A 26,464-nucleotide genomic window follows, 5' to 3' on the forward strand; every position below is an offset into this window, starting at 1 on the left:
CCCCATGAGTCCCCTCAGCACCTAGCACAATCCAATGGATGCTTTGAAAAATCAAAGGATATTCCAAAAGGTGCTCTGAAATCACCCAACTGTAAGACAAATAGGCTAGCTCAGAAAGAGAGCAGATAAACTTTGACCACGTGAGACTCCTCCCACCAAAAACAAAACAAAATAGATGGAGCACTGAGGGTTAGAATCAACTCTTCCCAAGTAACTTAACTTAGACTAACTGGTCCTAACTCTCCCTCAGGCCAAATGCAACATGCCCTTCACCAAGGACTGTTACCCTGGGGATGTCATCTGGAATCTGAGGGGCTGCCTCTAACCTTGTCACATAGTAAGTGATTTATAAACGCTCATTGACTGATTGGTAGGCTGTCAGTGAGACAGACAATTTTGTTTAAAAGTTGTTGGTTTAATCTATATAACTACACACACACACATACACAGGTAGTTATGTACATATATGTATATACTCACATAAGCATTTATTAGGTTCTTATTGTGCTAAGAGCTTTACAAATATGGTCTTATTTGATCCTCACAACAACCGAGGGGTAGATATTATTATGATCCCCATTTTACAGTAGAGAAAAATGAGACAAACAAGTGATTTTCTTTGGGTCACCCAACTAGGCAGAATTTGAACTCAGGTCTTCTTGATTTCAGTCAGTTACATCAGTGGCTGCCTCTATGCTTCCCATCTGTTCTCTTAACCTCTATTTTCCTCAGTTTCTTTAAGCATAAAATGAAGATAATAACAACTATCTCACAGGGTGGTGAGGATAAAATGAAGTAATATTTATAAAGTACTTAATACAGTACCTGGTATACAGCAGGCACTTCATAAACGCTTATTCCCTTCTTCCTCCCCTCCCCCTGAATCTTCAGGACTTCCAGCTTTTCCCATTCATGGTGCAGCTGACCTCTCTTACGTGTTATCTTCTTCAGTTAGAGTATGCTCCTAAAAAGCAGTGATTTGGTCAATTTATTTTTCTTTGTGTATTCCCAGGCTTAGCATAGTTCTAGGCACATAAATTTTCCTTCCTTTCTTCTTTGTGGCTGTCAATAGTTTGCATTTTTTGCTTGAAAAAGCAATTCTGTTTGTGTATATCCTTTGGTCACTTGACTACTAGGGTCTTATTATTTGCTTCCGATTATTTTTCAAAGTCGGCTCTCTCCCTGAATTAAGTTGAATTAAGTTTTTGACCTCCATAATTTGTGAATACTTTCTACTAAGACCTGGAGACAATGCGATCTGTATTGATCAAGGGAGGACACCCACCAGTGAAATCATCTGTCTTTTGAAGTATCATAGTAAGCTCTCTCCCATAGTGCTGACATGATGTAAGATGCCAGTATTTTATTAAACTTCTCTGCAACCTCTTCTTGCTATCAGCTAAAAGGGTTCTTGCTCATTGAGAGAAAATAGTATCATTTCCAGACCAGATGGAGATAAGTTTAAGCTACTTGTCTCTAGCTCTTTCATTCCAGGCACATAACAGGGCTTTCACTCACCATGGTGCAGGGCGTCTCTGACAAAAAATGATTTAAGCCATTCCTCTAGAATCCTAGTTTTAATTCATTGTTGGCATCTCTGAAATGGTTTTGGTTGAACGTCTGAGATGAATGAGTCACCTCACTCCTTCTCTTTGTTCTATTTCCCATATATTTTTTAAAAACTTGAAAGTTTCTGGGCTAACGGTTCATATATCCTTCCAACCTTGATAACAGGCAAGTCATTCTGTAAAACATATTGAGAAACTAATGAACTTTCATCCTGGGAGAAGTAAACAAAAGAAAATAATATATATGCATATGTATCTATGTAGACATAGTGCTGTGAGCAAAAGAACTGCTAAATAAAGAAAGCCACAGTTGTAATTAAATAAGAAAAGCTACCAAATCAGCCAACCAACCACCCATTTATACTGAAGCTTCTAGTTGGAAACAGAGGTGGGAAATATTTGCTGGGCCAATAAAGAATTATTGGAGATGTGTATATGCCTATGTATTGTGTATACATATGTATGTATAAATACCTAGAATCCCTTTATATATCATACACATACATAAATACAAAAAATTTTCTGGGTCAATAAGGTGTGTGTGTGTGTGTGTGTGTGTGTGTGTGTGTGTGTGTGTGATATTCTCAAAAATATATTGTAGCTGTGGGACATATTATTGAATATCTATCTATATGTTATGTATCATAGTATTACTGAGGATAATCTATATAGCATAGACATTGTTGTTGTGTGTTCATGCTTCGTTTTTGAAGACCATGACATCAGAGAAATAATGACACAACTTTCACTTGACTTTGTTTTGAGTGAGGGGCGACTGTGCAGGTCACCAGCCTCACTTTTCCTCCAGAGTCATCTGAATCCTGTGACCAGATATTCATCAGGATGACTGGAGATGACCCAGGATGAGGCAACTGAGGTTAAGTGACTTGCCCAAGGTCACACAGCTAGTGAGTGTCAAGTGTCTGAGGTGAGATTTGAACTCAGGTCCTCCTGTGCCTACCTGATAGTCATATGAAAGATTAAATCCCTGGCCCATAGACTAAGGCTAAGATATATCTGAGTTGCAATAATATAAATGTGTCTTTACAGTCTTAGCTACTTATTCAGCCTAAAATTTTATTCCTTCAAGTTCCTTACTAATGTGGAAATAACACCTGTTTATACTATGTGTCTTATGGTACAAGTATCCTCCCAAGTCTTTTAGTAAAGTCACCCTCTTATAAGCAAATTCATTTGTATAACCATTGAACCTAAGGGTGGAAAAATACCTGCAAGAATATTGTTACTTATATTTTTATGTCCCCCATTCTGATATCACTTTTATTTCTCCTCATGCTTGGGTCCTGCATACTGAATTTACTTGTCAGATTTGTGTCTTCCAGACTATAAGTATTTCAGTTCATGTCCACGCATCATCCCCTGAATGTAGCCTATGCTGTGTTCCAGTCAACCTCCTTCCCAGGATCCTACCCAGTGAGGCAGGGACAGCTCCACACTCCTTGCCAGCAGGCAGTAGTTTTAGAATCTGAGAACTTCACCCCTTGTCCCAAAAGATTTTGAGTCCTATTTGTTTGACGTGGGGGAACGGTGGGGTTGCGGGACCTGGACCCCACTAAGCCCTACAACCATGAAAGTACCCCAGATGCCTCACACCTCTTGTGAGAAAATTTTCCCTTGTTGCAGGCTTGACTCTGTAATTCTATTATCAGAATAGAGATAGGGATACTGACTCAAGTACTCTTTCCCAGGGTACCTGCTCAAGGATCCTCTCTCTGGTGCTTGCACAAGGTCCATGCCTTTGGCACCTAAACAAAAATTTGTCTTTTCTCCCTTGATGTCTGGCATACTGTCTACATTTTCCCATCCATAGCTCCCAAAGATACCTGGACCCTTAGATTACCTAATTAGCATCCCTGGAATTCCTTTCCCATGCCCCTTTTCTACATAAGCTTTAGATTCACCCACATTAGGGTGCAACTTCCCCAAAAAGGAACTTTACCCACTCCTATTGTGTTACAATAAAATGCCTCTTGACTAGAAAACAGCTTGAGTATGTGAAGTCATTCTTGGTGATCCTGCCTTGGCGTTCTTGGGGTCCCAGAACCTCAAACCTCTAACTCAAAACTTCTTCATATGCATCCAATGATCTCAATCTATCTAGATAGAGAGCATGTCAGACAGATATAATATATATATGTATATATACATTTCTACACATACATATCCTTAATTGATCCAACAAGCTATTTTGTATATTTATAACATCTGTGTATATAAAAATGATTCCAGCACTTTAAGAGATCAAGAAGTAAAAATGTTTTTTTCTTCTTTTCAACAATTCAGCCATTATCACACCATATATCAAGTGGTTTAGAATATGTTACCCTCATGAAACTGTAGTATATGTACTGGTAATAAAGCTTAATCTTCTCAAAAATCTTCATTGGCCTCTTCCTACCTATGAAATCATTTTCACATTCTTTTGCTTACCATTCAAGGTTCTCTAAAATATGGCATAACTCTACCTTTCTAGCTTCATTCTATACTATTCTCTTTCATCATCATCATCTTCATCATTGCCAGTATTTAACCCTTTAAGGTTTGCCAAGTGCTCAACAAATATTATCTCCTTTTATCCTTGCAACAACCCTGGGAGGTAGATGCTATTTTACAGATGACACAACTCAGACTGAGAGGCATTAAGTGACTTGCCCAGGGCCATACAACTAATGTCTAAAGTAGGATTTGAATTCAGATTCTCCTGATTTCTGGTACAGCATTCTATCCCCTGTGCTACCTACCTGGCTGTCTATAAGGCATGTTTTGAAGCATACTTCAAAGTATACTTCAGCCAAGCTGGAAGACTCTGTTCTTTCCTCCCCAAAACATATATAACACTTTCTCACATTTGTGCATTTGTTCACCTTGTTGTCTGTGTCTGAAATGACCTCTTTCCCCCTCTTTATCAGATGAATTCTATTCATAATTTACAGCTTTTTTCAAATTCCAGATTCCCCAACCTTCCTGGGTACCCCCAAGCTGATCAGACTTAACAGGTTATTTTGCTTTGCAATACAATGTATTTCTAGCTGGGCTTCCACTCAAGCCTGAGGCATTTTACCTGCTGCTGCATTGGTGGAGGAGATGTGACTCTTGATGGCTGAGAAAATGCTGAGCAACACCCTAGTAAATGCCTAAAGGACTTAGAACTCTGCAAGAGGTTCTTCAGGGGGAGGCACATGGTTCTAGAGATGTTCTTTGGGAGTAATACATGTGGAGAGAGAAGCTACAGACATGTAGAGGAGGCTGGCTCCTCCATGTGTCCCTGGTTTCCAGCTTGCTCTTCCAGAGACTTCAAGGAGAGACCTTCCCTTTGGGTGAGATTGGGCCTTGTTTCCTAGTTTGAACTGAGATCTCATCTGACTCCAAGCTGAAGGTTCATTTACTTAGGTATTCTTTGATATATTCTGATTTTCCTGATTTCTGGATCAGAAATAAATGCTTGGATAAATGGGTTATTTACTCTTTGTTATATGCGATGCTTTATTTGGTTAACTAGTGTTTGGTGGAAAGGGTCTCAGTTGGTAATTGTAAGCTGAGAACTACCCTCCACCTTAAGAGCGACCAGAGAAACAGCTTTATTTCAGAATTTGTCCTATCTGTAGACCAGAGACATTTGAGTGATGGCAGATGCTCATAATTCCTGCCTGATAGCCCTGGTGGAGATAGCAGGGTAGAGTGCCTAGCCTGTATGCCCTTTCCCTCAGTTGGAATACCAGAGCCTTTGTTTCTCTCTTCCATACACTTAGTCCAGACCTCGGATCATGTCTGATTGCTGCTTATGAGTTGCATCTGTACAATCTCCACCTATGTATTTAGCCTGTGTGAACATACTTAGCTTAGACATTTAGGCAACATTTTATATTTAATTCCCTGTGTGTGTGTGTGTGTGTGTGTGTGTGTGTGTGTATGATCTTCTTAGATATTAAATTCAATTAGGATAAGGACTTAACTATAAATCTCCTTAGCTCTTTTGCACAGTAATCTCTGCACTCTACAGACACTTAATGCTTATTGAATGGAATTGAACATATATACCAATCTAGCTTGTTATACCAAAGTAAGGTTTCTTTTCTTTAAAAGCTTCTCTGAAATTAAAAAAAAAAAAAAGCCAAACAAACAAAAAAAGCTTACCTGGTCCAATCACCTTGATTTTAGCCTAGGAAAACATACTTGATTTTTCTTTCTTACCAAAGATCAGGGGAATATCTTCTGGATTGCCCATCAGCCTAGAAAGGCAGTCAGTGTCTTAGTGGGTTATTCAACACTAGAATAATGCTTAGGAGAGAGAAAGAACTGAGTATTAATCCTGCCTTGGAAATTACTAGCTCTATAATCTTAGGCAAATTACATGACTTCCCTTAGCATAATTTTCTTTATCTGCAAAATGTCTTTAGTGATCTTGCTAGGATCAAATGAGATTTTACACACACACACACACACACACACACACACACACACACACACTCTATATGTATGTATGTATGTATATACACATATATAGTTATACAAACATTGACTATTATTACTATTAACTAGAGAAGTGTTTTTCTTTTCAAGTCCCTCTTTCAGGTTTCCAGTGAACCTATTACACTGTATTCCTTTGCCAGATGGGATAACAGAATATAAACTCCTTGAGGGAAAGGGGCAGTTTGATTTTTTGTCTTTATATTCTTAGCACCCAGTACAGTATCTGGCACAGAGTAGACACTTCACAAATTTTTATGAATGTGATTAATTTATTGATTGAAATGCTAGCTAAAAATGCTAGGAGCCAGTGGCTGTAAAGATCAGGTATTGGGGGCCACTGGTTTCTTCAATCAATCAACAAGTAATTATTAAGGCCCAACTGTGTGCTAGAATTGAGGTCTCAGAGTACTGGAACCCTAAAATTTAAGGGCAAACAATATGGGTCTTGCCTCAAATGAATTTGACTCAAGCCTTCTTTCAGCCAAAGACAAGGTTTATTAGAACACCCATCCGGGTGGGTGAGAGTTTAAGAATCCATTGTGACATTTGTATTGACAAGCAGGCTAAAGACTAACTCTGAATGCATTTGTGACTACAGACTGGCCAGATTCTTAACAGAGGCAAGGTGGAGCTTTTATACAGAAGACTGGAAAGATCTGGATGTGACTCAGGAGTAGTCAAGCAGTCTGGGGTGACTGGGAGGTAACAGAGAAGGACCAGAAGAGCCAGGTGTCCCAGGCAAATGCCAGGGATCTGGGCCGTTGTAGAGAGGTCAAGATGGAATTAGGGGTTATTGTCTAGGGTGGAGGCTGGTGCATGCAGACAATGATTAAAAAAATTATAATGAAATGAGTCTCAGGGTAATAGCAGGGCCATGTGGGAGAGTTCCGGGAAAGTTCAGGGTGAGAAGGTGGAGTTTCTCAGGGCCCATATCCTATCACTAGGTGCTAGGATACACAATCAAAAATCAAAACAATTTCTGCATTCAAGGAGCTCACAAAATTTTAGGGAAAAGGAGACAGATAGATAGATGATAGATAGAAAAACAGATACACACATATATACACATATTTTGTATTCATTCAACATATATTCTGTATTATATAATTATATATGATAACATATTTCATTTTTTATATAATTATAACATATAAGAAGTTAAATACAAGGTAGCAAGGGAAGGCACTAGGTGTTGAAGGATCAGGAAAGGCATCATATAGAAAAAGCTGGTGCTGGAGGTGCATTTTAGAGGCAGCTGGGAATTCTGTAAGGTAGAGGTAAGGAGGGATTGATTGCATTCCAGGCATGGGGTATGGCCAGGACAAAAGTATGAACACTGGAGCACTGTTTGTGAAAAACAGAGAGGAAATACAGATCAGCTGAACTGTAGAATGCAGGAAGAAGAGTCATTGGGAAGGAAGATTAGAGAGATAGGAAAGAGTCAAGTTGTTAAAGGCTTTAAAAGTCAAACAGTGGAATTTATATTTTGTCCTATTCATTGAGCAAGAAGTATTATGGTTCATTGAGTTCCTTTAGCAGGAAGTATCATGGTTAAGTCTGAGTTTAAAGAAAATCACTTTGGTCACTATGTGAAGAATGGATTAGATAGGGAGGGACTTGAGGCCCAGAAAATAATTAGGGAGCCATTGTAATAATGTAGGAATTAGTAGTCACCCTTAGGCACAAACAAATTGTTTGTTTACTTTATGGGGAGACTGCCAAACACAATACGGTTCCTGGCAAACAAAATCAACACTGAAACTGTTTCCCTAAAGGGGGCACCTACATATTATGTGCTTGATGGTGTTGGTGAATGATTGACCCAGGAACAGAGAGGATCTCTTCTTTCCCCTAATCTTACTGTTCCTTTTCATGTTTCTTCCCTCTCTTGAAGGCATTTTCACCCACTTTCAAAAGCCAAGTATACTCAACAGAGCATACTGTGGTCTTCCCACCTTCAGTGGACCTTATTTATGTGGTTATTTTCAAATGAGGCAGATCACAAACCATTCCCACCTTCCTGGTGATGAAGGATGGAAAGATAGAGGAATCCCAAGACTAGAGTTCCCTGTGTGGGCCATCTGCAAAAGAATTAGTGGACTCAAGCATTCTCGACTGTCAAGGTGGTAAAGATTTATTACACTTTTCAGCTGGCAAGAGTTCTTAGGCAAACTGCAACCTTAAAGGGGTACAGTTAAAGTTTATATAGGATATGCTATAACATATGCCAAATATGGTAACTAGGTGATTCAGAGCAGGATTAGGTTAGGGAGTGGTTAAGGAGTGGTTAGTTCTTAAAGGAACATGTACCTTTAGTTCTACTGCTCAGGTATTTTAGGTGGGGGGTGAGGTATGGAGGGGTGGTTTTAGGTCAGAAATATCACGAAGTCAACTAACAGTCAGGGCTGACTGACAAATACCCAGGCTGCTCCCATCGGTATCTGATTAGACAAGATAAACGTAAGGGAGTATACACATACCTAAGTCTAGGATACATATGATTAGTCAGTGAGTAGTAACTGTCATTATGACCCAGTGCACAGCCAGTTCAGCCAGTACACAGCTGGTTCAAATTAATAAATTCTATAGGTGCAACTGGCTACTATATCAGGAAGAGAGATCCAGGGCAGGCTGTCCTTGGGCTGGAGAGAAACTGCCTGGGATAGTATTTTGAGGCTAGGGAGAAATGTGATTTTAGGATTGAGGTCCAAGCCCCAACTGCCCCATCACTGGGATCACCAAACTCTTCAGAACACAGATCCTCTTTAATTCTTTCCCGTGCTCTCCCTTCATGTCCTTTTCCGAGCATAGATCATGTGGAAGATAACTTGTGCAGAAGTTGAATATGTGCTGCAGTTCCTTAGGCCCACTATACAGCTTTACACTGCCCTTTGAGCTATCCAACTTTTGAAGGGCAACTTGTAAGAAAAAAACCCCAAAACCAACAACCCTTAGGTCTGTTGAATACTCTGTCTGTCTCCCTGGTGAGCTTATGTTTGTTTGTAGGAAGTGGGATATAATGGGGGATGTAAGGGGGAAGCAGTTAGGCCACAATCTCTTGTCTATTTTAGGTATCAATAATTTCTTTCTTTTTTTAGTTTATGGTTTTGGGTTTTTTAGTTCATAGTTTAGTTTGCAGTTTATTCTTAGATGCCTAATACACTCTAAGTTCCTTTTAAGATTTATTTCTATAACTCTTTGCTTTCCAGTCCTCAATGAACCTTTAGGGTTGACTAATATCTAGAAGAAATAATAATGCCAACCAAAAGATAATCTGTCAGGAAGATTTTATGGTAATATTCTACCCAGCTAACTTGTAGAGGGTCTAAAATAGGGAAATCTCTTTGCCATAAGATATAAGGAATTCTCTCTCACCACCTCCTAAGAACCTGTCTCTCCACTAAACAATCTTGTAGAGTCCTGGGGAATTGGCACAAACTGGTCTATGGCTCTCTTCAGCTTGTAGGATGCTTCCAAATCAGTCATTTCAAAAATGGTGACAAGCATGACAGTTTTTGCTGATGGTAAGTTTTAAGTCAGAAAAATAAAAGACAAGTTGAAGGCAGTATAAAAAAAGGCATAAAAGGAATTACTCAATGGGAGACTGCTCTGAAATTGCCCTAATCTGCTAAGAACTGGTGAGACTGGAGTTAACTCAAAGGAAAATTAGAACTGGATCCTGAGGTAATATTAAAGAAGGCTGACTAGGAATGGAAGAGTCATTGGCCTCACTCCAGTCTACTCAGCCAAATTTCCAGGGAGCAGTCTGGGACAAGGTGACTTTAGCAGAGTGAGCTGCTAAATTCTCTTGGGGCTTATAAAACACAGAAAATCATCATTATCACCACTATCAAAAACATTTCTTAAGGTAACCTATGTACTAAACAAGTCAGAGGGCTGGGTAGGCTGAGATGGAATGGAATGGAGTGAATTGGAATGGGAAGGAGGAATGTAAAGGAGAAGAATGTCTTAGGCATTATATGAAGCCAATTAAATAAACAAAGTGTTTTATTTCCCTTAAGAAAAGAAGCCAAAGCATATACCTGTTCTCTCATGTGGCACACAAAATGGCAAGAAATGCTTAGATTTGAGAAGTCAGCTCTTACTTCAAATCCAGAGGGTTTATTTCCCCACTTGGCACCCAAAAACAAAAAACAAACATAATCACTTTAAAGTTCAAATACTTAACATTGATCTATGAAAAAGGTTAAACTTGGGTTGAAGTAGGACAATGAATTGTTTTGTCCAGAACAATTCTCTACTCACTAAATTAAAGAGGGGTTGCACTTTTAGTCAATGGAAGGAATACTCACACCAATAAAAACTACAAATCCTTGGAATAATTTTTATGTTCCTTGAAGACACTGAATCACATTATATAACTTTGTATCCTATATAGCGTTTAGCATATAATCAGCATTCAGTGACTGCTTGATAAATCAATTACATCAAGGTTGTATTCCCACCTTTGCAGGGAAATACTCCTTTCTTCTTCCCCAATTTCTCAAGAAAACTTGTGCCAAATCAATACCCCAAATTATGTCAATGCTGCTGCTTGTATGAGAGCAAAGAGAAGGTAAGGTCAAAGTAAATCTGCACTAATCTAATATAATCAATATGGCTTCACAGTGGAGTGCAAGGAGCAATGGATTGAAAGTCCAAGGGCCTCTAAAACTTGGTACCTGGATGAGTTTGGGCAAGTCACCCAATGTCTCTGGTCTTCAACTTCACTATCTGCAAAATGAAGGAGCTAGAATAAATGGTTAGTAGAGAACCTTCTGTGATGTGGACTCATACAACCACACTGCCATTCACACAAACCTTTGTATGCACTTCATCCAGATTTACTGAGAAAGGCACCTTGGAGAAGGAGAGGGAGTATAGAATGTCTATCCCTCAGAGAACCTGACACCTTCACAGGAATCTTTATTTAAAAAAAAAAAGTCTCAGTGGGTATTGCTTGAGGCTGGCAAAATCATCCTTCCATTCCCTCTCCTAGCCTTCTTTAAAGTTTAGATTACCTTTTTTTTTTTTTAATGAGGGAAAGTTGTGATTTCATGGTGGGGGCAGGGAGAAAGGAATATCTCCCTTTCTTCAACTTTAGTATAATGGAGAAACAACGCAAGTAGTGGAAAGAGGGCTAGACTTGGAGTTAGGGGAGACCTGAATTCAAATCTTGTACCTGATGCTTAGCTATGTAGCCATGGGCAAGTACCCTAAACTCTTGGAATTGTAGTTATTTCTTGGTAAATGAAGATGTTGATATTTGTAGGACTTCACAGGGTTGTTACAAGCTTTAACTGAGATAATGTACATAAAAGAACTTTGTAAGAATCAAATTGCAATATAACAATAGCATTTACATAGTGTTTTAATTACAAATATTATCTCATTTGATCTTCATAACAACCCTGCAAAGTAGGTACTATTACTGTCCCCATTTTATAGATGAGGAAACTGAGGCAGATGGAGATTTGACTTGTCCAGAATCACAGAGCTAGTGAATGTGAATTATGATAATGTCCTTGGCTGGGAGTTCTGTCTTTGGTGTAATACTCTGTCAACTCTGGACAGAAGTGGAAAGAGGGAAGCCTTTATTTATCTGAGGTCATTTATTCTTGATGTCATTCTCTAGGCCTTAAACTACTGCTGGGCAACTGGGTAACTCAGTAAAGACACCTTCACAAATAACTTTCATATTCAAAGGGATATACTTGGACATAAATCACAACCCATCCTGTTGTCAATATCCTCTCATAAGTTTCTCACAGGCGGTCTACAGTGTTAGGGGACTGCCTTGATTTCTTGACATCAAAAAAATAGCCATGAAAAAACATGGGCTGTCCATTTTTATTATTCTCATGGTACAGTAATAACTTCATTCAGAAATTACACCAGTGTAAATTAATTGCTAAAACAAGGAGCCTAAAAGAGCACAGAAAGCACTTTAGTCAGAATAAATTGAACTTACTTGCCAAATGGAAAGAGATGCCTGCCAAAGGCAACACTGGGTTATAATATAAACCCGTCTGTAAAATCTTATGAAAAAGAATGATGGACAATTATGAGAAATATCATTTCATAAAGCAGAGAGAAGTAATGGAGGATAAAACCATTTTAAAGAAAGCTTGGCAAGCTAACCAACTAAGCAAAGTCATATCAAGGGCATTCAGGGATAAAAACTAAAAGACTACAAACAGAAGAAAAATGGGAAAAAATTGCCAAAAGCCATTTCAACAATATGCTTTTTTCTCCCTCAAGGACAATGGAACCACCACACTTGAACCATAACATCCAGTTCCTGGGGTACTTAGAGAGGAGGCAAAAAAAAAAAAGCCACTTAGGAAAACAAATATTGAAAAAGCACCTGAATAGAAATCAAGTGTAAGTAGAGGAGATCCATGGTACAGGTGATAGTTGTGAAGGCATTGTCGGGACAACATACAATATAGTTAGATACGAGGAGGGGAAGCTATCAAAGGCATGGAAAAAATTTCAATCCTTATTAGCATCAAAATTCTTTATAAGGATGATCGATTAATTGAGGGCATGTTCTCCAAGAGTACAAATGGAGAACAGGCATGCTTCAGTGAACAATATCAACAAATGAGACACCTTTACCATCTCACGATTGACTGAAAGTCGCAGGGAATATAAGATCGCATTGTGTTTATTATTTGTTGTTCACACACACACACATCCACACACAAGCATTCTACTTAGTAGAACAAAATGCCTCCTTACAGGCTTTCGTTATTGTTAAAAAACAACAGCGAGAACAAAGCATACATACATACACATACATATACACACACACATACATACACACACACACATACAGTTATTTCTTCCTCATCCCAGTGGGTTAAAGGCATGTTGCCTCTGCAATCTGGAAAATTCAGGTAATATTTTTTGGCCCTTCTTTCATACCAGAGAAGTCTGAAACATTATGCTATTAAAAAAGAAAATATGCTGATACTATACGATACTATATTTTCTGCATTTCTGAGTTCCTAAACTTTTTCTGTGTCATCTGTTGGCCTTCAGGTACCATTTGCAGCTTCTGCAAAACTCCTCCCCAAATCTCGTGATATATTGAAAACCATGATGGGGAAAATTATGATGTGGAAGGGATATCTATCTATCTATCTATCTATCTATCTATCTATCTATCTATCTATCTGTCTGTCTATATCTATCTGTACACACACATACATATGTATATGCATATGTATGTGTATATACATGCATATACATATTAAGATTCAGAACTCCTTGGAAAATGCGATGACAAAAATAAACCCATTCAATAACCTTCTGATAATAAATATCAAGCAAGAAATACAATAGAAAGGTGTATTCTGGACAAAAGTCAACCTGTGCTCTCAGAGTAACTCACAGCTCTGGACTATGCTTTGATATGTCATTAGTTCATTCAGAAACATCTGTGCCACACAAAGTCACTTTTCTGTTAATTTCTTATATACTGGTTCTCATCACTTTCCAACTGAGCAAATCCTCTTTTCTATAATCAAATATATTTATGACTTCTAAAAATTTCTTTAATTTACAATCCTCCTTCAAAAAACATCGAGAAGTGTTATGCTATTAATTTGCAAAGACATTCCCTTTAAGCCAGAGAAATATAAAGCTTATAAGAGTGGTTATCTCTAGTCACTACAAACTAGACCTAGCCAGTTATTCACTCACCAGGATGCTGTATTGTCTAATCAAATTGTAGCAATGAGCTCACAGGAAAACAAAGTTCAAAGTTGGCTCTAGGCAAGGCAAGCAAATATAGCCAACTCTTCACTCACCAGGATTCTTCTTTGTCCAGTCTCAGCTTCTCTTTCTAAAACATAGCTACAAAGCCCATTTTTCCCTTTTCTGCTCCTCCTTTTCAAACCAAAGAGAGCGGCAGAGAGCCACAGACCCATTGGAGAGGCTTTCTTTCTAAAGTTTACCTGGCTCTGAAGGGCATACCTGGAATGGAAGCTGCAGTAATCCACCGAGGTTGATTTTTCTCTACAACCAATCAGAAATTGTGTATTTCTGTCCCCTGAATACTCCAGCAGCTTCTTGTTGATAAGCTCTTCTGACAGAACTGCTTCTGATCCCCTGATGCTACTTCAATATTCAGTTATCGATAGGTTCTTCACTATTCTCCTGCAGTCTCAGCTTTTTATCTCTTTCAGTAGCTTAAATATGAACCCTCTGACACTCAGGGATTCAACTTTCACTTAAAAAGTCATAACTCATCAAATATCTCCTATGAAACTAAGTTTTTATTAAATCATAATTTAGTCAGTCTCCAAGTAATTATGCTTTTTTCCATTTTGGGGGGCTTATGCCCTTCAACTTTAAAATAGTTACATACAAATAAGCTGAAGGATCACAATGTCCTACTGCTCGAAGTCTGAACATGGTCTACCATTTCATTCTGTATTTTTGAAACTATTTTTCTTCAGACTCGTGTTTTCTCCAGTTTTTAACAAATAAAACTTCTTTCTCTGCCCCCTTCAGACCATCAAGTTGTTCACATACAAATGATGCATCACCCTACAATTTTCACAAAGAGATTTGTGCTTATACTTATGACGTTGTTCATTTTCAGTACCAATATGCTCAAATCCCATCGGAAAATTGTGTTTTGTCATATACATTATCTTTTCTTATTTCTTTTAGCCAGCTATGATAGTAGGCAATGTCTTTCATCTTTTACCAACTGATTTAATTTTTTATTTAATTGGTTTAATTTTTCTTGACAAATATACCTTTTAGCACTGAACTTTTCCATATGAAAGAGTGGTAATTTAAAAGGATAGTACCTTAGGCTACGACAAAAAGAATCATACTGCATGTCAACAGAATGATTAGGACAGAATTCAATACCTTGACACAATCGTTAGTACAATTGGATGGCAGACTACTACTCAAACCTCCTTAGGACAGTAAATTCTCAAGACTTCTAATGAGCTCTTTTTATGTTTCACCTCACTTTTGTACCATCCAAATACTGGTGAAAGCCTTCCAGCAAAGCAGCCGAACTGAGTGGATCCTTCTCTCTAATACAGAAGTTTCATCTGCATCTATTGATCTGCTGTCTGTGCTGATAGATAATGATGGCACCATGGAGCCAGAGAATGACACCATCATTGTAAGTGCAAACTACCAGGACCTTTTGAAAGTCACAAGTCTCTTACTTTAAGAAAGGAAACACAGAAGAGAAGCAAAGGTCTACCTAGACTAGATATGTACTCATGGCTGAATGGAACCATGCAGGACATAGAGCAGCCACTCTTTCCTCAACTTAATTTCCTGGATGCTCAGAATCATCTTCACACTTTGAAGCTGGAAAGTAAAAGATCAAGGCACAGGGGCAGATCACCCCTTCTGTACATCCACTGAATTTCAGCTCAGCATTCAATTTGGGATTGAATCCCACTGCAAGTTCCTCCAACATCAGGTTTTCTAGCATTAAATGAGAGAATCCATCACCACACCATGCAAAACTCTCAGCAATGAGTCACAGGTGGATAGAAGAAGGCTACTTCACTCTTTTCTCCTCCCATATTTCTTTTGATCTCTTGGAATATAGATAGATAGATAGATAGATAGATAGATAGATAGATAGATAGATATAGATATATATGTATGTATATATACATATGTATGTATATATACATACACACACATATACACATATAGTGACTTCATAGGGTAGGAGAGAAGGGGCTTTTTATAAGTATCTTTTCTATCTCCACAATAAGCACATCTGCAACTGTAAGTTCAAGTATGGTGAGTATGTTTGCTTTACTGTATTGACTGTGGGGGAAAAATTTGTTATAACAATCTTTGCAGAAATTTTTCATTTTTCTTGTTTTTCTCTTTTCATACTTTACCATTAAATGACATCAGGATGACTTTGTTTAGTTGGATCTCTCACTTAACTTTTTTTTTAAACTAGTTCTACCCTCCAATGATTCTCTCTGTTTTATGAAGTAATACTGTCCATAGTCTTCCATCATCCTTCTCCATAAGATTTTACAAATATGTTTATATTTTAAACCAGTCTTGCCTTTGGCTATAATATCTCTCTGCTTGGCAAGTTAGCCGCGTTTGCTGCCTAATATATTTTTTAGGCTCTTTTATTCTCTTTGTTAGCATGATTATTCTTCTTTTTATCCATTTTTCCTCATCAATAACTTGTCTAAACAAGTCAGGATTGAGCTAGTTAATTACATTTAATTAACATTACCATATCTTTTTTTCATCTTTTATTCTTTTAGCTTTGTATAAGTTTCAATATTTGCTCTAAGAACTTTGAGATCTGATTATACACAGACAACTGATTCAGGAATGACTCCCACATTGGCAATGAGTCATTTCCTGTCTGTTAAAAATATAATCAAATTCAAATAAAGTTTTTGTTGATTTTATTACTCATCATATCCAACACCTATTAATTATCCCCTCAAAGAAAAAATTCAGAATGAAGGGATATGAGGCTTCTATGTAATCTACAATCAATTAATCAATCAACAAGCATTCATTAAGTACCTACTATGTATCAGGTACTTTGATAGACACTGGGAAAATACTGTACAAAAATGATAGTCATTGTCCTTAAGGAATTCAAATTCTTTAGGGGAAACAAATACAAATAGATGCAAAATATCACCATGTGAATACAAGATAATATATGGTGAAAGAAATGATTATTTCTCTCTTATATTAATAATCAATTATTGAATTAGGACCAGGATTTTTTTCAGAAACCTGTAGGTTCTTCAGACTCTGAAGGACACTGTTAATGGATGAGACAGCCCAAATCCTGGGTACATGCTTTCCAATTTTAGATGGGAGACACCACCCAACTAGAGAATCTTACAAAGAATTTAATCTAAGGTGAATTCTGGCCCATTGTATTCTACTGAGGCTTGGATGGGGGTATATCCTTTGTCTAGATTGCTTGAGGCTGGGAGTAGTCTGGGCACAGGAGTGATCAGTCACATCCCCAGGTCTCTCATTAGAATGGGTCCACCTCTCATTAAAATATTTATTTTTCTCATTACTTTTTAACCAATCAGAGTTGATGGCCACTCTCAGAAATACTCGGTCTTCCAAAGGCATATAAGCTTTGAGACTGTTCCATGAAGGGTCTTCGGCATTTGAGAGTACCATTAACTCCTTTCATTAGTTATCCATTAGAAATGATTAATAAAATGATTAATTACCCAGAAACTACGTCTCTTGAACTGTTTGTACATCACAGTGGGCTGAGGAGAGAGGTGCCAACAGCTAGGAGGATCAAAAAAGACCTGGTATAGAAGATAGCATTTGAATCGAGCTTTGAAGCTAGGAATTCTAAGGAGGAAAAGTAAGGAGGGAATGGATTCTAGGAATGGGACAGCCTGTTCAAAGACATTAAGATGGAAAAAAGAATGTTATATATGAGGAATAGGAATAGAAAGTTGGCCTGTTTGGTTGAATTGTAGAGTATGTGAAAGGGAGTAAAGATGGAAGTGTATGGAGCCAAGTAAGTTTGTATTTAATCCTAGAAGCAATAATAGGAAGATAAATGGAGCTTCTTGAGCAATGGAGGAACATGGTTGGACCTATGCCTCAGAAATATCACTCTGGCAGCTGTAGTGAGTGATGGGGTGCTTGGGTACCTGTGTTTGGGCCCCAATTCTAAAATCACATTTCTCTTTAAAAATCACATTTCTCCCTAGCCTCAAAACACTATCCCAGGCAGTTTTTCCACAGTCTAAGGACACAGTCTGCCCTAGCAACAACCTTTATCTCCCTTCCTGATACAGCAGCCAGCTATACCTATAGAACTTATTAGTCTGAACTAGCTATATACTGGCTGAACTGGCTGTGTACTGGGTCATAATGACAAATGCTACTCACTGGCCAATCATATGCATCCTAGACTTAGACATATGTATACTCCCTTAAATTTGTCTTGTCTAACAAGACATTGATGAGAGCAGCCTGTGATTCCTGAATCAATCATGACCACTAATTGACTTAGTGACAGGTTCAGGCCTAAAACCACACCTCCTGGTAGTCCCCGCCTTGGGCTATTTTCCAATGAATTCTGGGTAAAATACCTGAGTAGTAGATACCAAAAGTGCATGTTCCTTTAAGAGCTAATCACTTCTTAACCATTCCCTAATCCCACCCTAAAACACGTAGTTAGCATATTTGGCACATGTTTTACTGCAGAATATCCTGTATAAATTTTACCTGTACCCCTCTAGGGTTGCAGATTCCCTAAGAACTCTTGCCTGCTAAAAAGCGTAATAAATCTTTACCTTGACCTCAACAATGCTTGAATCCATGAATTCCTTCCAGGTGACATGATGCTGGTACCTCAGTTTTTGTGGGGGTCTCACCCTGCCCCTTCCAGCTCTCCTCAGTGAGGACTGATTGGAGAGGGGGAGAATTGAGGCCAGGAAACCAATTCGGAGGTTATTATAACAGTCTAGGGAAAAGATCATGAGGGATTGAATTGGTATGATGTGAGTGGAGAGAAGGTAACAGATGCAAGCCCTTTTGTAGAAATAAGATCTGTCAACTGATTGGATAGGTGAACTAAGGGGGACTGATAAGGTAGGGAAGCCTTGTGAACTTGAGAGCCTAGAAGGATGATAGTGCCCAGGAACATACTAGTAAATACTTAATAACTTGCTCTCTGAAAAAAAATATAGGTTATTACAGAGTTCTATGTTTAATCTGCATTGTTAAAATTTTCTCCATCACTATCTTAAGATTAGTTGTTGTTGAGTGTCAGTCATAGCCCCATTTGGAGTCTTCTTGGCAAAGACACTGGAGTGGCTTTGCCATTTTCTTCTCCAACTCATTTTATAGATGAAGAAAAGAGGCAAACAAGGTTAAGTGACTTATCCAGATACTAGTAAGTATCTGAGGTCAAATGTGAACTCAGGTCCTCCTGACTCTAGGGCTGATACTCTATCCACTGCACCACCTAGCTACTTAGATGCTCAATAAAACAAATCAAGTCAGGATGTGTAGTGTTTGCTGATTTTAAGGTAGAAATGCTTATACTGAAAATTTAACAATTGGCTCTCATGAAGCTATAGAGCTGGCTCTAGGGCACCCCTGGCATTGCCTTAACAGAAATAGAAAAAGTTAAAAAAAACTTTAGCCTCTTTCATTCCATTTTCCCAATTCATGTTTTCCAATATTTTTGCCACTATCCCCACCTCTTCCTACTTTTTCACTGAAGTCACTAAATGTCAAAATATATTTTGATTTTATTGTTGTTTTCATAAAAGTTCTCACTTCTTCAGTCTCTGCAATGGATGTTGGTACCTAACTCACAATTGATCTTTTTTGAAAATAATAGGAGCACTACAATGCAAGATGACCCACTGTCCCATGAAATTATGTTCCTTGTTAGATTTTGGCATGCAATAAAACCAGCTCCATAGATTCATTTATTCTCAAAGGACAACTCGTGAGGAGACCTTCTATTTAACTGTGACTTCCTTTGTAGTTCTGGTTTTCTTTATATCAAGAGTCAGAAAAAGAAAATAGATAAGGAATTTGGGAAACAGATCACAAGCCTGACAGAGAGGTATTATATAAAAATGATGGGGGACTTCCAATATCCACACATCTTCTGGATTTCTCTTCCTGCCATAAGTGGAGCAGTGATGTCATCCTTCAAAAGGTGGAAGAACCACTAAGGTGGAATTCTTCATATTCTTATGAATCTTATTCTCACTAACTGAGAAGCATTAGTTTCTGGAGATGAAACTGATGGGAACACCGTGAGGGAAAAGTGACAGCTCCAACTAGAATATGTTACAGAAGTGTTATCTAAGCCTAGTCAAACATGACCCCTAGGTTTGGGCAAAGCAGATTTCAAAGTCTTCAGAGGAGAGATAGGTAATAGCCTATGGAATAAATTGCTTCAGGGAAGTTAGTGGAAGAGGGATGGAGGAATACTCAAGAACAAAATACTGAAGACTCTCCAAAACTGAATGGGATTTGTGTGAAGAGACCATCATGTCTGCAGAGGGAACTCATCAACCAACTTAGATTTTTTTAAACATAAACATACAGTAGACACAAGCAAGGCCAAGTAACAGAGAATGAATATGCGTGTGGCATGTTCATACAAAAAATTCTGTCAGGAATGCTAACCAAATTTTTGAAGCTGTCAAAAGAAGCTGAGAACAACAACAACAACAAAAGATTGGTTTTTCTTTCTTTTTTTAAAGTTATTTTGGGAGAAAAATGAAGCTCACAAGAAGGAGGAAGACCTTTGCTATGGATAGGACAAAGATAATTGACAACAGACCAAAAGCTGATCTGCTCATTTCTTTTTTTTTCTTTCTTTTTTCTCTGAAAAGAAGCACGATCTTTACATTGCAAATGAAAGAATGAAAATGATTAAAGGAAGTTGATATCCAGGATAAGTAAGGAGATAGTAATAGAGCACCTAGCTAGCTTGAATGAGTTTGAGTCACCTGGCCCATCTTCAGGTCCTGAAAATACTGGCAGATGTGATTGCTGAGTCACAATTAGTGATACTTGAAAGAACTTGGGAAAAAGAAGATTGGAGAAGGGCAAATGTCCCTATTCTTTAAAAAGGAAGAGAACGAGATTTGCAAACTATAGGTCATTGAGCTTGCCTTTGATTCCTGGAAAAATTCTAGAATGGACCATTGACAAACTGGCTGGTGAATATCTATCTAGGAAAGCGTGGTTATGAAAAGTTAGCATGGCTTCATCAAGAGTGGGTCATGCTCCACTAAAAACTTTATTTTCTTTTTTTGGACAAAATTGCTAAATTAGTAGAAGAGGTGAATGGCGTGACTACAGTTTTCCTATATAGAATTGTTGAAGCAGATAGTACCACTCACTATTGCCTTGTAACCCAGATGGATTTTCTCAATGTGAATGTTCCTTCTCCACTCTGGAACATGGTAGCAAAAGATATGTAATTCTCTTTTTGTCAGCTCCAAACCTATACCCAGTTGTAGTACTTATTACAAAACATTTCAGTGTTTGATCTGTTGTATTTTCTCTGGGGCTGTTTCTGTTCTCAGCTGGTTTTTCCCAGCTGCATTTCTAATAAGTAAAATAAGTCCTGACTACTAATTACCAGTGTTTACCCTTGATTTTAAAGACAAAGTAAATTTTAAAACAAAAGAGGGTAAACAAACATCTTCCAGTAACCAGAAGAAAAGATTTCAAGCTCCAAAGAAAATAAAGGATTACTTGGGGTCTGTAGTCCAGGGATTTAGGCAGCATACCTTCTATCCCAACATGCCTTATGCCTGATAGTCCCAAACAATCTCACCATGAGAGACTTGACCCTTTTGTTTTGTTGGCTGCCTCTGAATATATTTCTAATCTCTCTAATGCATGTAGCTTTTCACAGCTTTTCTTCTAGCTCCATATAGCTTCCTACAACTTCCCCTTTTCCAGTTCCACACTTATTCTGCTTGTACTAGTGGTAGCCAGGTTCTTCTTTAAATCTCTCTCCTGGACTCTTTTCCTCTGACTTTAGTCACCCTAAGAGATATGGCTCATCCTTCTTCATATCTTGTTCTTCCCTTTTTCATTCACTCAAGTGACTATTCTAGGAACTAGGAGGTGATTGGCCCATTATCCTCTCCCCATGTCAGATCTCCTCCGGAGTTTTGCATTTTGTTCTGGGCACCATAGTTTAAAAAAAACATCCATTATCTGAAAAGTGTCCAAAGCAGGGAAATCAGAATGGTGAGGAGCCTTCAGTCTGTGTCATACGAGGATTACTAACAACCTAGGGATATTTAGCTTGAATACTGGTTTGGTGATATTTCTGTGGAAGTATCTTTACTAAATCTTTGTAAATACTCTGTTAAACTAATTTAACTCTTGCTGATTGACAATGAGGAGCATGGTCAAAGGGAAACTGTGGGCAAAGGTAGTAGAAATTCCTAGTCACTCAGGTGACCCCTAAAATCTTGAGGAGAGTAAGTCAGCTGCCCTCTGGGGAAGCTGGAGGAGTGAGCTGAGATAAGGTGGTAGAGTAGAATTTTCCAGAGCTTGTGTCCTTGGCATAGTTGTTGAGGACTGAGGTTAACCTCCATACCACAATAAGGCATTGGAGTAGAACTTTGTGGAGGATAACTTTCATATACAATAACAAACATTCATTCAGTTCTTTAAATCAAGATTTTAATTACTTTCTTGTTCCATTATTATTAGTTCATGACAGTTTTGTAAATCAGCTTCAACAAGGAATTGTTACAGGGGCTTAGTTTTATGAAGAAGCTTTGTGTACCTGATGAAGCCACTACACAGACCTCAGCTTTGAAAACCCAGATGTTGGTGCTTTCCTCTCTGGTAAATGTATGTTGGGCTATACTCCTGTCTCCTTCAGAAAACTCTTTATCCTGGAAGATCACTTCAGCTCTGGAATTCATATCTCAGAAGATTGCTTAGCTACTCCCAGATCCTTTAAGGAGGATGCCCAGGCCAGTCATATGTTCCTTTTTCACCAGCCTGTACTCTGGACTCCTCCATCATGCCCCTAAACAAGGTATCCTCCTCACCAGTTCCCCTCACTTTCTAGTTTCCATTTATATCTTGTCTTCTTTCTTTAGAATGTAAACTTTTCCTTCTATTTGTATTCCCAGGAATTAGCACTATGTCTGGCACATAATAAATACTTACTGACTGATTAACCAAAGAAAAGATGGACTATAATAAATACAGAGAATCATTGGAAGACTTATATGAACTGATGCGAGGTGAAGTGAGAAAGAACCCGGGAAACAATATATTCAATGATTTCAATGGAATGTTGTGAAATCATATAAAGAAGAGATATGAGAAAATACCTCTTTTGCAGAGTTTGGGGACTATGCATATAGAACACTGCATTTAATGTCAGACTTTTTTTAAACTGGTTTTCCCCTTTTTTTAAATCCTTTGTTATGTGAGGGGGAGAAAGGAAGGTTGTGTTATAATAAAAACAAAGCGTATCAATAAAAATTATTTTAAAAAAACCCAAGAAATTATTACAGTATTGATTTCTATTTACTACTATAATTAATGCACCAAGTATTAAGTCCTTGTCCATAACACCTAGAAAAATAGAGATAATAGGGAACATAATGAATGGCACTTTAAGGTTTGCAGATTGTATTTCCATATGTAGCCTGGACTTTTGGGGGCATGCCTAGTTCTAACATGGAGCCTGCTGCATCCTCTACCATGTGAGTAGGGGGTAGCCTCCTTTGACTGGCTCCTTAAATCTTTAAAATTGGTGAGACTGAACTGTTTACACTCTCTTTTCCCGCATATTTTTGGCTGCACTGTTTTCTGCCATACTCTACTGTGTTCTTTTTTGCCCACTGTGGACATGATAAACTGATTGATGAGAGGAGAAAGATTCAAAGAAATGGGTTTGATGGTGTTTGGTTCTGTTCTGTTTGTCCTTCTCAGTTTCAGGTCCTAAAAATGATCCTAATGGTGGTGGGAATTGGAGCTGTGGTGACCTTGGAGCCAGGATTGCAGGCTGGCTTCTACAGCCAGCCAGTTCAATATGGAAGTTCTGAGAAGCCAGGGAACCTGGGACACAGGCCTAAGGAGGATTTTGAACTTGGAACTGGGACTGAGCTCTAGGAGAACAAAACTAAACTATGACCTAATCTGTTTTCCCTCCTCAGAGACTAAGGTGATTCAAGAAGAAAAGAGGATTATGCCACCCACATGATGGAAAGAATAAATTTGTACATTTGTGATTATACATTTGGAAGTAAATACTCCTTTGTAAAAGGTTGTATGTTACACATGTATTATCACATTTGATTCTCACAACAACTCTGAAAGGAAGATGATATAATTATCCCTGTTTTATAGATAAGGAAACTGAGACTAAGAGAGATTATGTGACTTGCCCAAGATCACATCACCAGTAAGTACCAGAAGTTTGAGTTCAAGTCTTCCTAATTCCAAGTCTAGCACATTATCCACCGTATACCTAGCTGTTACAGAATTCTTTCCTACAGTCCTTTTTTAACATGCCTGTATTCTCTACACAAGGTCAGAATTTGGAATGCCAGGTGCAGAGTACCTCAAGTAAGAGAAACCAAAATTAGTAGCTGAGGATGGCAGCTCAGCCACAACATTTCACTATAGCAAAAATGATTCCTATCTCCAGGATGGAGGAGTACAGAAAGAACTGGATGTGGGTGTGAGGACTCAAATTCAAATGTCATCCCAACATTGACCCTCTGAAGGACCTTGGGCAAATCACTGACTCTCCAGGAATGAGTTTCCTTACCTGAGTTTCATGGTGGAGGAGAGTGGACTCGATGACCTCTGAAGTCCCTTTATAGTTCTAAATCTAAGATCTATATGGTCTTCCTTCACTTTCATGTCTATTGATATCATCCAAAGAATGATAACTTTTTCCTTCTGGACTTGGGAAGGAAAAGGATGACCCTTACTTCTACATCCCTTTTCAGTACTAAGTTATCCAATAGTAGCATACTCTAAAGCCAATTTGTCCATGAATATACAAAAACTTTGGCACTATAATTGTTATTTTGTTTTACTTTCATCCTAGGTCCATGTCAGCATTTTCCCCAAACTGCTAAAATCATGAGAAAGTATTTCTATCTGCTATCACCACTACCACCAAGAAATTTCTTATTAGCAAACATGTTCAAGGAACTGTCCATAGTTCGTATCCTCAGGCATTGCTCTCCTGATGCCTGTTAATATGTTGTGGCAAAATGCCAGCTTAATGTTTCAAAACCTGGTTGTCACGGTTGATAGTTCTTCCAATAGCCTCCGGCTTGATCCCCATCTAATTATTCTTTCACTCACTCTGTCTATACTAAGCTCTCATCCTCATTCTCAATCCTGATGTTTCTCTTAGCTTTATCGCCTCCCACATCACTGACCCTTCCAGTCTCTCTGGACCCCATCCCTCCACCCTGATCCTATCATCCCAGCACTCTTGGCAGGCTGCACTATACTCCAGCTTTCCTCACCCTGGTTCTGAAGTACTGAGCCCTATACTGTCACTTGTGCTCAGGGCAGTTCTAATATGCTTCCTGTGTGACTCTCCCTCCTCTAGCCTACTTTATCCATCTCCTAGTCCTCCTTCCCTAGAGAAAGTATATCCCATTTATAACTTTGTACCCATGGCACTCACTATCCTCAGTAACATCACTGGTTTTGTGGAACCAGTTAGGCATGGTATCCCCAGCTTCTACAGAGCTCCCCTTTGCCAGCGTGAGTATTTTCATTTCTCTTTTCTTAGCTCCCCCCCAGACAACCAGTCTAATCACTCCAGTCCTAGTTGTGTTCATTGATAAATAGAAGGTACATAGAGAAAACAGAGACAAGGCTACAGCAAAACCCCAGATATCATGAAGTGCACATGTGATAGAAGATGAGAAAAGAGGAATAGGGTCTTGGTCTGGGAGCAGTTAGAATTTGGAGAATGATAAAGAGATAGACTTCGAGGTAGGAAGACCTCATTTCAAGTCTCACCTCAGACATGTATTAGTTATCTTATCCTAAGCAAATCACTTAACTTTGTGTATAAAATGGAGTTTTTGGGCAACTGGGTGGCACAGTGGATAGAGTGATGGGCCTGGAGTCAGAAAGACTCATGTTTCAGAGTTCAAATCTGACCTCAGACACTTACTATTTGTGTGACCCTGGGCAAGTCACTTAACCCTGTTTGCCTTAGTTCCTCATCTGTAAAATGTGATGGAGAAGGAAATGGCAAATCACTCCAATATCTCTGACAAGAGAACCTCAAATGAGGTCACCAACAGTCATATGCAACTGAAATGACTGGACAACAAAAATAAAATGGAGATAATAATAGTACAGAACTCAAGAGTATCATGAGAAGCCATTCCCAATCCTCCTCAATTCTAATGCCTTCCCTCAATTGATTATCTCCAGTTTATCCTGTCTCTGTCATATTTGTACACAGTTGCTTGCACATTATCTCCTCTGTTAGACCTAAGCTTCTTGACAACAGGAACTGTCATTTGCTTTACTTTGTATTCTCAACACTTAGCACAGTACCTGGCGCATAGTAGGTGCTCAATAAACATTTATTGATGGAATGACTTAAATGTCAGCTATTAATACAACTAATATTCCTCCACAAAAGAAATCATTTTTGCATAGATCTGACTAGGGCTCTCCTCATTTTTTACTTTATTTTACTTATGTTGGCTTCTTATTTGAAAACCTAAGAATATCTCCTTTGTTGGAGCTTCATTCAGGCCACAGTCAGTAACCATTACTGTCCCCCAAAGTCCTGTTTTAGGTTCTCTTCTCCCTCAATACTATTTCACTTAGTGATCTCATCAGCTCCTGTGGTTTCAATTGTCATCTTT

Source organism: Notamacropus eugenii, chromosome 1 (genome assembly GCF_028372415.1).
Source record: "Notamacropus eugenii isolate mMacEug1 chromosome 1, mMacEug1.pri_v2, whole genome shotgun sequence".
Taxonomy (NCBI): domain Eukaryota; kingdom Metazoa; phylum Chordata; class Mammalia; order Diprotodontia; family Macropodidae; genus Notamacropus; species Notamacropus eugenii.